The 16,161-nt window shown below is 37.0% G+C and overlaps 1 long non-coding RNA gene across 1 annotated transcript in view; it reads right to left on the bottom strand.

Annotated features, from left to right (window-relative positions):
* Gm40431 overlaps positions 1–15,791 on the bottom strand; it is a 35,876-nt gene extending 20,085 nt beyond the window's left edge. Inside the window, exon 1 of the long non-coding RNA XR_872785.1 lies at positions 15,635–15,791. This is a non-coding gene — a long non-coding RNA (predicted gene, 40431). The remainder of the gene's footprint in view (positions 1–15,634) is intronic.
* Positions 15,792–16,161: the final 370 nt, after the last annotated feature.

Raw genomic sequence — 16,161 nt, 5'->3', positions numbered from 1 at the left:
TTGGAGTTCTGTAGGCTTCTTGTATGATCATGGGCATCTCTTTCTTTATGTTTGGGAAGTTTTCTTCAATTATTTTGTTGAAGATGTTTGCTGGTCCTTTGAGTTGAAAATCTTCATTCTCATCCACTCCTATTATCCGTAGATTTGGTCTTCTCATTGTGCCCTGGATTTCCTGGATGTTTTGAGTTAGGATCCTTTTGCATTTTGTATTTTCTTTGACTGTTGTGTCGATGTTCTCTATGGAATCTTCTGCACCTGAGATTCTCTCTTCCATTTCTTGTATTCTGTTGCTGATGCTCGCATCTATGGTTCCAGATCTCTTTCCTAGGGTTTCTATCTCCAGCGTTGCCTCGCTTTGGGTTTTCTTTACTGTGTCTACTTCCCTTTTTAGTTCTAGTATGGTTTTGTTCATTTCCATTACCTGTTTGGATGTGTTTTCCTGTTTTTCTTTAAGGACTTCTACCTGTTTGGTTGTGTTTCCCTGCTTTTCTTTAAGGGCCTGTAATTCTTTAGCAGTGCTCTCCTGTAATTCTTTAAGTGACTTATGAAAGTCCTTCTTGATGTCCTCTATCATCATCATGAAAAATGCTTTTAAATCTGGGTCTAGATTTTCGGTTGTGTTGGGGTGCCCAGGACTAGGTGGGGTGGGAGTGCTGCGTTCTGATGATGGTGAGTGGTCTTGATTTCTGTTAGTAGGATTCTTACGTTTGCCTTTCGCCATCTGGTAATCTCTGAAGCTAGCTGTTATAGTTGTCTCTGTTAAGAGCTTGTACTTCAGGTGACTCTGTTAGCCTCTATAAGCAGACCTGGGAGGGTAGCACTCTCCTTGGTTTCAGTGGGTAGAGTATTCTCTGCAGGAAAGCTCTCTTCTTGCAGGGAAGGTACCCAGATATCTGGTGTTCGAAACGGACTCCTGGCAGAAGTTGTGTTCCACTCACTAGAGGTCTTAGGATCCCGTGGGGAATCCTGTGTGGGCCCTTGCGGGTGTCAGGCGACTCCGCTGGCCAGGAAGCCTGGGGCTCGAGTGGAGCGGAAGGGGCTTTTGCCCCGGGTCAGGCCCGGGTAGTCTGCTTCCCTATGTACCGCAGTCTCAGGTTCAGCGTGATTGGATTGGGGCCGGCGCTGTGTTCCACTCACCAGAGGTCTTAGGATCCCGTGGGGAATCCTGTGTGGGCCCTTGAGGGTGTCAGGCAACTCCGCTGGCAAGCGCAGTCCACCCTTTTAAGCATGCCTTTAATTGCCTTCTTCTCCCACTAAGGCCCTAACTCCCACTTCTTACCATTTCTTAAAAATTGTTTCTCATTATAAGTCAATGACTCTATTGTCCTTGAGGACATGTGAGTCTTTGGACATCACCTCAGACCCAAACCAAAACAATCTCTCTTATTCTCCTAGGAATAACTATGCTACATGAAACATGATAAGATTTATTTTTGTCATAATAAAGAGCTGAAACTAAATGATTAGTTTTAAGTATTTCCATAAATATGTTGTTGTACATTTTATAGTAGTTGTGTAATGGTCTTATAAAAAAAAAAAAAAGCAAAAGCAGTGGTTACTGACGTACTTCCTTAAATAAAGTGGTCCCAAGAATATTGTTAATCCACCAAATAGGAAGGAGAGCATTAGGCATCAACAATATATAAAAATCTAAACATGGTGGGGCCTTAAAAAGAAGGAAAATATTCCTCATGGCTAGAAAGGAACTTTATTAAAAGTGAATAATAAAAGAAAATGAAAAATAGGTGGCAGGAAGGAAGATAGCTGCCATTGTAAGGGTGGGTGTGAACCTTGTTCTGTACCTTAAAATGAATCCAATTTTGTTATTTCTTATTGTGGTTTGGGGTTTAATAATTATTTACTTATGTTTTCTTTTTTAACTTCTTTTTTTTCCTTTAAAATTCATTTTCCTTTTTCACATATATTTGTTTTCAAAAAATTCCTTGTGGATCGTATCTGTTCAGCCCATATTTAATGAAAATATGTTGATATCACCTTGAATCTTGAACGACAGTTTTAATGACTACACATTTCTCTATGTTAACAGGGTTTTTTTCCTTTGAAAATGTAACATTTTGAAGGTGTTTGGCCTATGTCAGTCATCAAAGACTATTTTTGTTGCTAATGCATTTATTTAGTGTCAGGTTAATTTTTAAGCAGTATATTCCTCATTGTTTTTTGTTTGACTAAATTTCATTTCACTGTAGTCTTAACTTACAATTTCTTGGGTTTTGTTTGTTTGGTGGTGGTGGTGCTCTACGTGTTGCTCCTTCAATGTCTAATAACAAGATGTTTCCCCCAAGGAATTACTTACTGACTATTTTTACTCACTTTATTTCTTTATGGTTTAAATATAAATTATTTTAAAAAAAAAAACCTTTTTATTGTAATATTTTGTGATGTGTGTACATGTACGTGAGTGTGTGTGTATGTGTGTATGCGAGTGTATGTGTGTGTGTATGTGTGTATGTGTGTGTGTATGCGTGTGTGTGTACGTGTGTGTGCATGTGTGTGTGTGTTTGTGTGTATGTGTGTGTATGTGTGTATGTGAGTGTATGTTTGTGTGTATGTGTGTATGTATGCATGTGTCTGTGTATGTGTGTGTATGTGTGTGTATGTGTGTATGTGAGTGTATGTGTGTGTGTATGCATGTGTCTGTGTATGTGTGTGTATGTATGTTTGTGTGTGTGTATTCATGTGTCTGTGTATGTGTGTGTTTGTGTGTATGTGTGTGTGTGTGTGTATGTGTGTGTATGTGTGTGTATGTGTGTGTATGTGTATGTATGTACCTATGGATGCCATAGAGGGCAGTGTCTTTTGGAGCTGGAGTTACAGGCAATTGAAAACTACCTGACAGGGGTGCTGTGAATTGAACTCAGTTTCTCTGCAAAATAAATTCGGAAATTTGGAACTCTACTGCTCAGCCACCTTACCAGTCCCTCTAGTTTTGATTTTATAATGAAATTTAATTTTGCACAGGGTAGATTTGGAGGAATATCTATGTATATTTAAGTGTTATTAAAACTTTACTAAAATACACACACACACACACACACACACACACACACACAGAGAGAGAGAGAGAGAGAGAGAGAGAGGAACAACAGAGATGAAAACACAAGATTGAAATGAAAAACTGTTCTTTTAAAGAACTATTCAAAATAAATAGTGATGTGTTTACTGATAACCTTTTTAATTATTATTTTGTGACTTTAAAGAAACATACAAATTGAACATCTTATTTATAACCCATTTAAAATGTAAGCATGAATTAAGCAGGGGAATGCCAGGTCAGGGAAGGAGGACTGGGTGGGTTGGTGAGCAGGGGGAGGGGGAGGGAATAGGGGGTTTTCAGAGGGAAAACGAGGAAAGGGGATATCTTTTGAAATGTAAATAAAGAAAATATCTAATAAAAAGAAAGTAAAAAGTATATATATATATATATATATATATATATTCAACAACACGTAGGACAAAAACCGGTTCTGGTGGTGTAGGTCTGTGTCCAAGGCAAGGATGATAGAAAGTTCTAGGTCTGCCGGTCTGCCTGGACTTCAGAGTGAGTTGAAGGCCAACCAGGACAAATTAGTAAGACCTCAAAGTAAACAGCCCAGAGAGGCTTGGGATATATGTTAATGGCAGGAAGATTTTCTGGCATGGGTGATGCCCTCTGTTCAATCTCCAGAACTGAATGAAAAATAAACCAATAGATATTTCTTAAGCTAAAATGGACTTTTCTCCATTTCATATTATTGTCGTTGAATAACATTTCAGGAGGGCATATGACTTTTCTCTGTGTATAGAAAATATGCAGGATTCCTTGTTGAAGCATTAAGAGAGTGCATTGGTTTCTGCTGCTTTGTGGTAACCTGAGGTTCTATGACCATCTCTCAGTGCCTGAGAAACAATTCTTGGGGTAATGAAGTAGAATATTTTGACTGAGGAAGGACATGATCAGGCTCTGGACTTTCCTCCATTTGTTCCTGATAGCATTCTACACAGTCTTGGGGGCTCCTGATACTCATTTGAATAGTTTTGTTGCTGTGGCTTTGCCTTTGAATCTGCATGTAACAATAAGATTTCCTGATGTCTTACACTGCACACAAGAATCAGCCCAGGCGTACTCTGTTTGTCTTGTTATATATCAAGACACCTTAAACTGGGTAGATTATAAGCAACAAATTCATTTATCACAGTTCAAGGCACCAGAAAGTTCAAGATCAATTCATAGTCAGATTAGGTGTTTATGAAGGCCTATTCCTCAATGAAGACATTTCTGTGTGTCTCTGTTTATCAAAAATACAGTTTCTGGTCCTATTGATGAGAGTAGGTTCTATAGCCTAATAACCTCTTATGACTCAGTCCTTTAATACCAATACTCCTCACAATTAGATTTCAACATATCAGTTTTAAAGAGCCATGGAATTCATACCATAGTCAGTCCTTGATTTATTTACTTGTTTCTTTACCACAACTACACATTACCTCATTCGGGTTGCTGCTGATAACCAAGTTCTGAAGAAGTCTGTAACACTGATAGGATGCCACAGGATTGCTTGCATTTTTGAAAGAAGTCTTATACTTGCTGAGGATCCAGCACTGTAGCAATGTGCTTACCTAGTAAGAGCAAGACCCTGGACTCCATCTGTACAACTACCCCAAAAAGTACCAAAGAAGAGAATAAGGTGATTATAGCTAGGAAAACTTTTAGTTGGTGTTGCCTCTGATTAGGAAGCAGATATCTAGAGTTTCTAGTCAAATCCACCCAGGTTCATGAAAATCTCCCTTCATTCATTTCTCAAAGGCAGAATTTCATCAGCATGGCCCATTTCAAACAACAGTGCTAGTAGTAACGATTCATTTCCATATACCTCACGGCCATTGATAAAATCTACCCTTTGAAATAAACATGCTCATTTATATACATACTAGCCAGCTAGAATGAAACATGTAAATGAGGTCACTCTACTTCTGTGTGTACATGAGTTTTGTTACTGTGCCACTTTTTACACTGAAAATTCACAGGTTTAATTGTCAATTAGCAGCCATATTTAGTTTGGCTCCTTCACTGAGTAAAATCATAGACTATGTTCTTTCTATGTATTTAGTAAAGTTTTAAAAAGCTATTGGTAAGTGTATAAACATACCTCAAAGCCAAAACAATAACCAGAAACTTGTGTCTGCCTCTGATTTCAAAAGATCATGAAATAAAACCTTGACAGCTCTTATGCTCTATAAAGTCATTTCTGAACCAGAACCTCTGAGAGGCAGTGAAAAGACTTTTTCATAAGATTTAGCAAACAGTTTTGTGTGAAAACATTTTCTTATGATCATGTAACTACTGCTATAAAATACTTGTTCTGTGGAAAATAAAATTTTGCCCTCACACCAGGTTTATGGCATAATTTAATTTCAAAAGCAATTCAGTAATACTTCATTTAACAAGCGCTCTGGGAACAAAATTCACTTAAGACAGAGTGACTTCTTCACTTCCCATTAGCTTGAAGTTATTGAAAGCAACAGAGTTGGGCATGGTTTAAAGTGTGTTTCCTTCTTTTGTTTTGGGAAGCCCACACACATCATACTGGAAAACTTAACTTTCTAAAGGATACAATTTTTCAATATAAAACAAAACAATGAGGATAATAAAGAGATGCTTATAGTCTGTTAATGATAACTAAGATATTTCTTTCCCCTGGCATCATTTGCTAGCAAGATCCCTCAGAATATTGTTTTTAAATGTCAGCTCATGACATACTTCTTGAACCTCCCATCTTCAATATTGCTTTTAAGACTCAAGTCTTTCTTATGATTAAAATAAAAAAATATGTGATGTTGTTCTCAGCAATCTTTTTGCTTTCACTTTCTCTACTTCTTCTCATTTGTTTCAAAAACAATGGATTTCCCTCCTCTTTTTTTAATTTTAAATGTTTCCTTTCTTTTGAAATCTGAACCTTATAATTTTATTTTTAAATGTTTTTATTTACTATTTGAATATTTCATGTCTTAATACAATGTATTTTGGTCACATCTATTTGCCACTACCTCCTTCTAACCCCCCCTAGTGCCCTTTACCCCATCTTGTGGGCAAATTCACATCTTCCTTTTCCTTAGTGTTGTTAATATTAATAACTTGCTGGGCCTAATTGGTTCTGCCATGTGAATGGGTATGTGGCCATCTACCTGATCAGGAGCAATATACAGCTCTCATGTTCCCAAAGGAGAATAACCCTGCTTCCACTAGTACCTATAAAATGTCAAATAGTTCCTTTATCAAGTGTGGTCTATATGATCCTTCCATACTTATGCTATAATTTTGATGAAACTGAATTTGTGTAAGCTTTGTGCAGTTACCCAGAGTTTTTATCTGTTGACTTCTAAAACAGCTATGTCATATCCAGAATTCAGCATTTGTCAGGTCTCAAATGACAGCTCTTGCATTCCTTCTGTTATTTCTTCTGAGATATTCTTTGAACCTTGGGTGAAAAGACTGAGACAAATGAGTGGGCACCAATAGCTACTGGTATTTGACAATTTGACAAGATGTAAGTCTCTCTATTAATCACTACCAATTAGCCATACCCAGAACAACATAAACTACGGTTTTAAACATACATATTTAAAAATGAGATTGGCAGCACGACCCTTTAGCAAAACAACAGCAAGTTTACCTCTAGGGCTTATAACCTCTAGAACCATGGGCTTTGACCAGGTTAATAGCTCTAGGTATGAAATCCCTCTAGTGAAATAGGCCTTGTATCCAAGCAGTAACTGAAGGGGAAATTTCTGGTTTTGTTGGAAACTCAATCCTGCTATGTAGTGGTGCCGGAGACCCTCTGGGTCCCTATGTCTGCATGGAACGGGTCTCTAGTCACAGGTGGGCAAAGCGTTGGATGAGGTGACAGACAGATGCACACAGGAGAGGTTGTGTAGACTCTGAATGTATTTGTCAGGTCGAGCATCAAGCTTTTTATAGTACAGAGAATACAAGGGGTTGGAAGTCACATTAGGCAAGGTACATTGAAGTTGCCAGGTACAAAACAAAGGAATGACTTCAAAAGGAATTACAGGAACCAGGTAAATGTTTACAATAAAGATAAAGCAGTCTTGTCTAGGATCAGCTTAATGACAGGCAACAATTTCACACTTTAGTGTTAATACCTTTGAACCTTGTGAAGGCTAGAACCAGGGGGTTCTGCTCTTGGCAGGCCTCAAGAATAATACAATATCACAAACCCCTAATTTCCTAGGCCTTGCTAAATTCTTAAATTATCTGGAGAATCTCCATTTGTCAGGAGAGTATACCAACTTGCTTTTGATATTCAATGTAGCCTGTACTAAAGATTTCTATCTCAGTGAGATTCTCTGGCTCTTTCTGCAGACCAGTTGAGCCACTGGCTCCGTCTATTGTAATGGTTAATTAGTTACTGAATAGGTAAACTTCCTTGCTGCCTTCTCACAGGATTCTAAGCTCAGCTTCTGGGATCTTGGAACACTGGGGAAACTAACTATAACAGAATTAAATCTTAAAGGGCAATTATAATAAAATATTAAAAGAGAGCTCGTAGATCCATACATCAGACTAACATGAGAATAGAGTATGACTATGAGAAAGCCAAAACTCAAAGAGGAGAGCTTCCTTGAAACTCTCTGCCTCGTGAGTGGCTTTTAGGCTTCACAGCCCGTCAAGCTGACTCGACCGGAGTATGTGGCATAGTGGTTTTCTGGAAGCTGTCTTGTGAGAGGTTGTTTTGCTGAAGCAGACTTATGAGAGGCATGTGATGTTTTGCTACATGAAAGTTTGGGAGGGCACCTGATGTTTAGAAAAAGTATGAATGGAAACCCACAACAGTGAAAGCCCCTCCAGCATTGAGAAGCCATGCAATGATTTGTCGGTCCTTGTTGATCTTCATTTGTCTTGACTTCATAGAGAGTAATTTTCCAAAGAATTTCTCATGGTATTCTGGCTGATTCCTGCCACTCACACCGACTCATGAAGATTTGGCAAAACCTTACTGTTTCTACAGAATCCAGCTATTACTACTGGTTAGAGTTTGGTGTTTTCTTCTTCCCCAACCTCTAGTTGGTGAGCTAGACGGGAGGATAAAGCATTTTAGAACACTAAATAAAGTAGGTTTGGAAAAATCTAACCCTACATGTAACCTATCAGTTATGCCCATAACTGTCATACCCATATTTTACAAGTAAGAATATTCTGTCAGGCAAGCCATAATTGTAGCTTGCAAGATTCAGCACTGGTAAGACCATGATGTTTATTTTCCCCCCACAGCACCCTGCACAGCATCTTCTGGTGATAAGTATCTGGCCAGGAGTTATGAATTTTCTTAATCAGTCAAATCTAATTTCATTGTCATTAATTCAAAATGAATCATTAGCAATAGTGATTTACTATATTGTTATGGTGGGTAACCAAAAGCAACAGCATAGATTCTGATAGTTCTGGTTGCTCTGGGATCTCCTTGTACAATAACTAATAGACACGGATTCTACACTTGCACTGAGATTTTCATTTAATGATTTAATGACTCAGGTCTTCCAGAAGTAGCATTGTCTACCCATTTAGACTGTTCCAATTCATTTTTTCTATATAAACCATTAATCTAGAGAAACTCCATTCTATTTTTCTTTATAGTAGAATACATTGCCTGCATTCTACTATTTTCTATACTTTAATAATTTAATGCTTTAATTTAATATTTTAATAACCTTAATACTTTAATAATTTCTTCTTCTTGAGTGTGTTTATTCTTCTCAGTCAGAACCATACCTTCTGGTGTCTTCCAAAGAGTGGACTTAGAGGTCATAAGTTTCTTTAATCAGTTTTAACCATAGAATTTTTTCTTAAATCTTAATAGATAGTTTTTTTGAGGTATAATAATCTGGGTTAGCAATTACAGTTTTTGAGAACTTGAAATGTATCTTTCCAGGTCATTTAATGCATAATGTTCAATAGTAAAGTGTTATTCTGATGAACACAGAGACAGAAAAAGAGAGAGAAAGGCAAATGATGTTTGTGTATGTCACCTTTACAGAGGCAGTTTTACACAGACAGTTTTACACAGTCAGGTTTCAGAGAGGACAAGCAAGATACATGTGAAAACAGGAGGAACCAGTCAATGAGGTGGAACCCGATGATTAGAATATATTGCCAAAGCTAGTATAAGGTAAAGCAGAGAAATTGAGTCAGAAGCCAAAAGAAGCTGGATTGATTTAGTCCTGCAAAAGTTCAGAAATAACTAGGAAGGGTTAGCTTACTCATCAGTAAGTTTCTGAAATGACAATTACAACAGGCTAATAAAAGTTACTTTTACATAAATATTATATATATATATATGTGGTATACATACATATATATGTATATACATATATATATATATATATGTGTATATATATTCCTTCAGCAGTTCCCACCACGACTCTCAGTATTCTATTGTATTTAGTAAGTCTTAAGATGACTATATAGATATTACCTGTAGGGAGAAGCATACAATAATCATTAAGTCTCAGCAATGTGATGCATATTGAGTGTTTTTAAACACTTACACTTGATCATCTCATTAGATGCAGAAAAAAGCCTTTGACAAAATACAACACCCATTTATGTTAAAAGTACTGGGGAGATCAGGAATTCAAATTGCATACCTAAATACAATAAAAGCAATATACAACAAACCAATAGCCGACATCGAACTGAATGTCAAGAAACTCAAAGCGATCCCACTAAAATCAGGGCTGCCCACTCTCTCCCAAAAATTCTACCAGAGTGCTCCTACAGCTGATAAACAACTTCAGCACAGTGGTGGATATAAAATTAACTCAAACAAATCAGTAGTTTTCCTCTCCTCAAAGGATTTAAGGAATGAGAAAGAAATTAGTAAAATGAAACCCTTCACAATAGTCACACAAAAATATAAAATATCTTGGTTTGACTTTAATCAAGCAAGTGGAAGATCTGTGTAACAAAATCTTCAAGTCTCTGAAGAAAGAAATCAAAGCAGATTTCAGAAGATGGAAAGATCTTCCATGCTCACGTATTGGCAGGATTTATATAGTAAAAATGCCAACCTATCAAAAGCAATCTACAGATTCAATGCAATCCATATCAAAATTTCAATTAGGTTCTTCATAGCCTTAGAAAGAGCACTTCTCAAATTCATTTGGAATAAAAAAACAATTACCTAAGATAGCAAAAACTATTCTCAACAATAAAAATAAATAAATAAGTAAATAAACAAACAAACAAATAAATAAATTAAGAAAAAAAATCTGGCAGAATCACCATCCCTGACCAAGCTATACTGCAGAGCAATAGTGATAAAAACTGCAAGATACTGGTACAGAAAGAGAGAGAGATCAATGGTGTAGAATTGAAGAGCCAGAAATGAACCCATCATCTATGGCCACTTGATCTTTGATAAAGAAGCTAAAAACATTCAATGTAAAAAACACAGCAATTTCAACAAATGGTGCTGGTTCAGATGGTCAGCATGTAGAAGAATGGAGATTGATCCATATCTATCTCCTTGCACAAAGCTCAAATTTAAGTTGATCAAGGATCATCACAGATACATTGAATCTAATATAAAAGAAAGTGGAGAAGAGCCTTGAATATTTGGGCACAGGAAAAACTTCCTGAACAGAACACCAATGGCTTATGCTTTAAGAGTAACAATCGATAAATGGGACCAAATAAATTGCAAAGATTCTATAAAGCAAGGGATACTAACAATAGGGCAAAATGGTAACCCACAGATTGGGAAAAGATACTTACCAACCCTATACCCGGTAGAGGGCTAATATCCAATATATTAACATATTGATTATCAATATATTATATATTCTTGATATAATATATCAAGAAGGCAGACTCCAGATAACCAAATAACCCTATTTAAAAGTGGAGTACAGAGCTAAATAGAGAATTCTCAATCGAGGACTCTTGAATGGCTGAAAAACACTTAAAAAAATGTTCAACATCCTCAGTTATCAGGGAAATCCAAATCAAAATAACCCTGAGATTCCACCTCACAGCAGTCAGAATGGGTAAGTTCAAAAACGCAGGTGACAGCAGATGCTGGTGAGGATGTGAAGAAAGAGGAACACTCCTCCATTGCTGGTGGGATTGCAAGCTGGTACAACTCCTCTGGAAATCAGTTTGGCGGTTCCTCAGAATATTGGACATAGGTAAGGACCCAGCTATACCACTCCTGGGCATATACCCAAAAGATGCTCCAACATGTAACAAGGACACATGCTCCATCATGGGATGGGGGTTGTTGGATGAGGTAACAAGGAAGTGGGACATCATTTGAGATGTAAATGAATGGAATGATTAGCAAGATTTTGCTGAAAGGACCCAGATATAGCTGTCTCTTGTGAGGCTATTCTTGGGCCTAGCAAACACAGAAGTGGATGCTCACAGTCAGCTATTGGATGGATCACAGGGCCCCCAATGGAGGAGCTAGAGAAAGTACCCAAGGAGCTAAAGGGATCTGCAACCCTATAGGTGGAACAACAATATGAAGTAACCAGTACCCCCCAGAGCTCGTGTCTCTAGCTGCATATGTATCAGAAGATGGCCTAGTCAGCCATCAGTGGAAAGAGAGACCCATTGGTCTAGCAAACTTTATATGCCTCAGTACAGGGGAACGCCAGGGCCAAGAAGTGGGAGTGGGTGGGTAGGGCAGTGGGGGTGGGAAGGACATGGGGGACTTTTGGGATAGCATTGGAAATGTAAGTGAAGAAAATACCTAATTAAATAATAACTTAAAAAGAAGCTTTCTGATAATAGCTGATATTAACACTCATGTATTTAAGCAAAATTATTTTTTGATAAACAAAAAATTTAAGAGGTAATTTGACAAACACATCATGCAATAGAGGAAAAGTTATTTCTCCTTAAAACCTAAATCCTCTCTAGCAGTTGTTTTTTTTTTTTTTTAACCAGATTTACAGTAATAGACATAAGTTCTGTCCTGTGGAAAGAACCTAAAACCCAATTATAAAGCAGTTAATTACCAGTGAGAGTGGCCACACAGTCATTGCCTGGGTACACCTTGCTTGGAAAGTGAGTAATGTAGCACACAGAATCCACAACTTCTCCAGCAGGAAGGAGTCTTCAAGGTCACTTCCAGTTTGCTTTCTCTACTTCCTACAAGCAAGCTGTTACACCAAATTTGTTATGACTCATTAAAGGGAGACTCATCCTGTTTCTTTCAACATTTGCATATAGCATTCTATTCCTAAGGATGCTTTTCTCCCAGGTAGCATCAAGGCATTTCGGCATTTGCTGAAATATCACTTAGGTTGAGAAAGTCGACTCAATCAACCAAGCTTTTGTGGATTCTATTTTTACTCTGTCACTTTACCATATATTTATTTTAATAACATTAAAAATGGTTTACTAAGTCAGTACTATATGCCAGGTACATTTTTTTATTTTTCATCTTCTACTGAATCCCTTTCTGTCTTAGAATTCATGTAAGCAGTGATCTTGTTTGTCAGTGTTGATCCCTGAAACCTAAACTAATGCATAGCAAACACCAGTCATTCAAACACACCTGTTGAATAAAATAATGGGAAAATTAATAAAAAATAGTCAGATTTATATATTTTAATAGGAAATAATTTTCCATATTACACTTTTAAATGTTATAATTTTATATTATGTTGATAATCTCATTTTTCAATGAAAGTAAGGTCATTTAGAGATCTAAAAGACTTATGCAATAACATATTCTTGGAAGATAAAACATTCTTTCTAGAGGTTACCTAGTAAAATTCTCTGTCAAGGTTCACTTTCCCACAGATTTATTATAAAGCTCTGTCCATCTGATCTGATAGAATACACCAGCAAGAATTTCATACCTACATGAATGGAGATATTTCTCCCTTCATCCTTCTCTGAAGAATAAAAAGTCCAAGATACCCTTTCCCAACAGCTTCAAATAGAAAATTCACCAAATGGAAAAGTGCAGTTGATCTTTTAAAGTAAAACAAATTCTTCTAATGGGAAGAGGCATGTGTACTCTAAAAGACTGGCTTTGTCCCCTGTCTTTCAGTGTTTTTCAGCCTGTTTGTGAATATTCTTAGTGTCTGACAGTTGGACTGTTACAGACATCATACACTGAACAGGAAGAAAATACAGACACTTCGAGTAACATATGAGAAAGATGAAAGAAAATTGAAGCCTTGAGTTATAATCATGATATCTATGTTACATCTGGCTTTACTCACTTCTGGGGTTCTTGTTATACAGATAGATGTGAATAATTGCTTTTGTCTAAATGAATATTTGTCAGTTATCCTGTTTTTCTGAAGCTAAATTTAACCTGATAGACTAAAATGAATAGCCATTGTTAAAGTCTTCATCAGATGACATTGCAATTTTTTCATTTCAAGTTATTTAAAAACTACTGTTTCTGGATTTTGCTATCTTACTGCTATAACCCCAAAAAAGGAATATGGGACTTTGCAAAGACTTTTCAAAATAATAATGAGAGACTATGGGGGGGACACATCTTTTCTATTTTTTTGACCCCTTATGCCATGTGTTGACAAGAAAATTTGTAGTATATATTGAACATATTATGCTAAGAATATAGTCAGGCTTGCTCATGTCTGAGTAATGATGAATCACATATTATACTGGTGTGCAGCATCAATTTGTCAAGTACTCTCAATGACACTTGATAGCAGACTATTGACCGATACAGTTTCTTTTATTTTAATTTTAATTATTAACTTTAACTCTCTCTCTCTCGTGTGTGTGTGTGTGTGTGTGTGTGTGTGTGTGTGTGTGTGTATGCGCATGTGTTTTACAGGATAACTACAAAAGGTTTATAATAAGGCCCTTATGTATTTCAAGAATTTCAAAGACGCCTATCTGTAGCCAGCAGAAATCTGACACAGACACAGTGTCACTGCAGGGAGTTAAATAAGACATTAAAGACCCCAGTGGGAGAGCTGCTGGAGGCACACAGAGCCCTTGCAGAGCCCTTGCAGAGTCCTAGAGTTCAGTGAAGCTATAGAGGTAGAGGATAGTAGGGCACAGTACTGGGTTTGGAAAGATGGGGAGATGATAATCAACTGAAGCAGTGAAGAATGAGGTGAGTTGAAGCCCTAGTGACAAGTCAGGAGTTTTCTGCCTGTCAGTTCACTGACACTTGAAATTCAAACTGAGTGGTCAGATAACAGGTCAGTGGTGGCCAGTCACCATTGCACTATTAGGAATTACTATCTTTATAGCATGCAGTTGAAGACATTAGATTCTTTTTTTGGTCTTGTGTGTTCAATAAATTATCTAGCATGATTATTTTTAGAAGGGTTCAATGAGTCCACCTGCTCATAGAATCCCAATCTCATTTGACATATTTATGTATGATATTATTTTACTTTTAGTAAAATAAGTATGCATCAGCATGTGCTTTGAGGACAGTGATGGACAGGTGATGCCACAACATGGTGCAAAGACCATTACATTGTATTTCTGCATTTAAACTCAAAATAAAGACAAATGATGGCAATAAATAGAATATTCCAAGAAAATGCACAGTTGAAAACTCACTGCTTTATGTAATACAGAGTACTTGATCTACTCAAGTGAGTTTCTGACATTGGTGTCAGTAGTATTGATACTACACTTTCCACTGTTCAGTAGACTGCTTTTTACATATGGCCTAACCTCTTGTATACCAGTTCCAGGGCTTCTTATCTGCTGACTCAGCCTTACTTCCATTATCACCAGTTCTTCCTATACTGTGAGTTCTATCCATGTAGCCCAAGCCCTACCGTGAGGGATTCCTCTGTACTGTATGCCACAGACTCCAATATGGTCTCACAACAAAGGCAAAACCAACTAACTTGTTTGTGTTTCATCGTAGTCGGTGTAGTTCAGGGGAAGCTTGGAGGAAATGGAAGGGTATTTCAACGTATACTAGAGTCTGGTATAGTTACTCACATTTGTTGTAGTTTAGTCACTTACCAAATTTCAGAGTAGTTGAGACATGAAAAAGCCAATAGATATGCCAAAGTGGATGAGGACTGGAGGAGAGCTGGAGTTGAGGAATGGTTGGGGTGAATGTTTAAGGGGAGTGAAATGTGGGAAGCCCAGTAGGCCTCAATCCTGTGCAAACAACTCAAAGTAACTGAAGAATTCTGGGAAAGGGAGATACCATTTTTCCCAGAGGAAAGCATGACAATTTGTTATCTGATACCAAGTGATCAGCTCTGAAAACATACATGCAAGTAACATTATACAGAGTGAGCAAGTTGCATTTAAGAACACACATATGTGTATGTGTATATAAAATACATACACATGTGACAACAATTAGAGAGGAAAAAAGAGGCCATGGGTTTTTTTGTTGTTTGTTTTGTTTTGTTTTGTTTTGTTTTGTTTTGTTTTGTTTTGTTTTTAAAGCAAGGAACTGTTTGGTGTGTGGAAAGAAAAGAGAAGAATATAATTATAGTATATTTCAAAAAAGAAAGAAAGAAGAAAACTAAAAGTCTATTCTGTGAATTCTTTACATCTTTCCTGCAATTATTTTCCATTCCCCCACCTCCTATAGCTCCAAATTTGATAAAGAAGAAAACTTCACAAATGCAAACTTACCATTTGTTTTAAAATCTACCACAGATGAAAGGGATGGTTTTCTACTGTCTTTTTTCTCTTTCTTCCTTAACAGCATATCTTACATAGCCCCAACCAAGATCAGCATTACAGTAATAGAATGGCACTGAAGAACATAACTTATGCGGAGAACATGAAAAATGTAGTATAGTATTAAAAAAACAGTAATATTTTTAGACATCACTCCTTTAACTCAAGCAGCTCTCCTTGATGATATCACAAAGGAAGTGTGTTGAAAAGACAGGGGACAGCTTAGAACACTGGGGCAGCTTAGAACACTGGGGCAGCTTAGAACACTGGGGCAGCTTAGACCACTGAGCTGCTTATTTTATAAGTGGTCAAAAGGAGCTCAGTGGTAAGTTAATACATAAGGCACTAGAATCGTTTCAAGGTACCACTGAATTAAAGCATAATCCTAATTTCCAAATTTTCTGTCTTCTCATATTGACTTTCACAAAGTTTATGTTTCCAGGCAATGAATTCTGTTTTGTTCATCTTGTGCTTTATGA

The sequence above is a fragment of the Mus musculus genome, chromosome 12 (assembly GCF_000001635.26).
Source record: "Mus musculus strain C57BL/6J chromosome 12, GRCm38.p6 C57BL/6J".
Lineage (NCBI taxonomy): Eukaryota > Metazoa > Chordata > Mammalia > Rodentia > Muridae > Mus > Mus musculus.
This window is presented reverse-complemented; position numbering and strand designations above follow the sequence as displayed.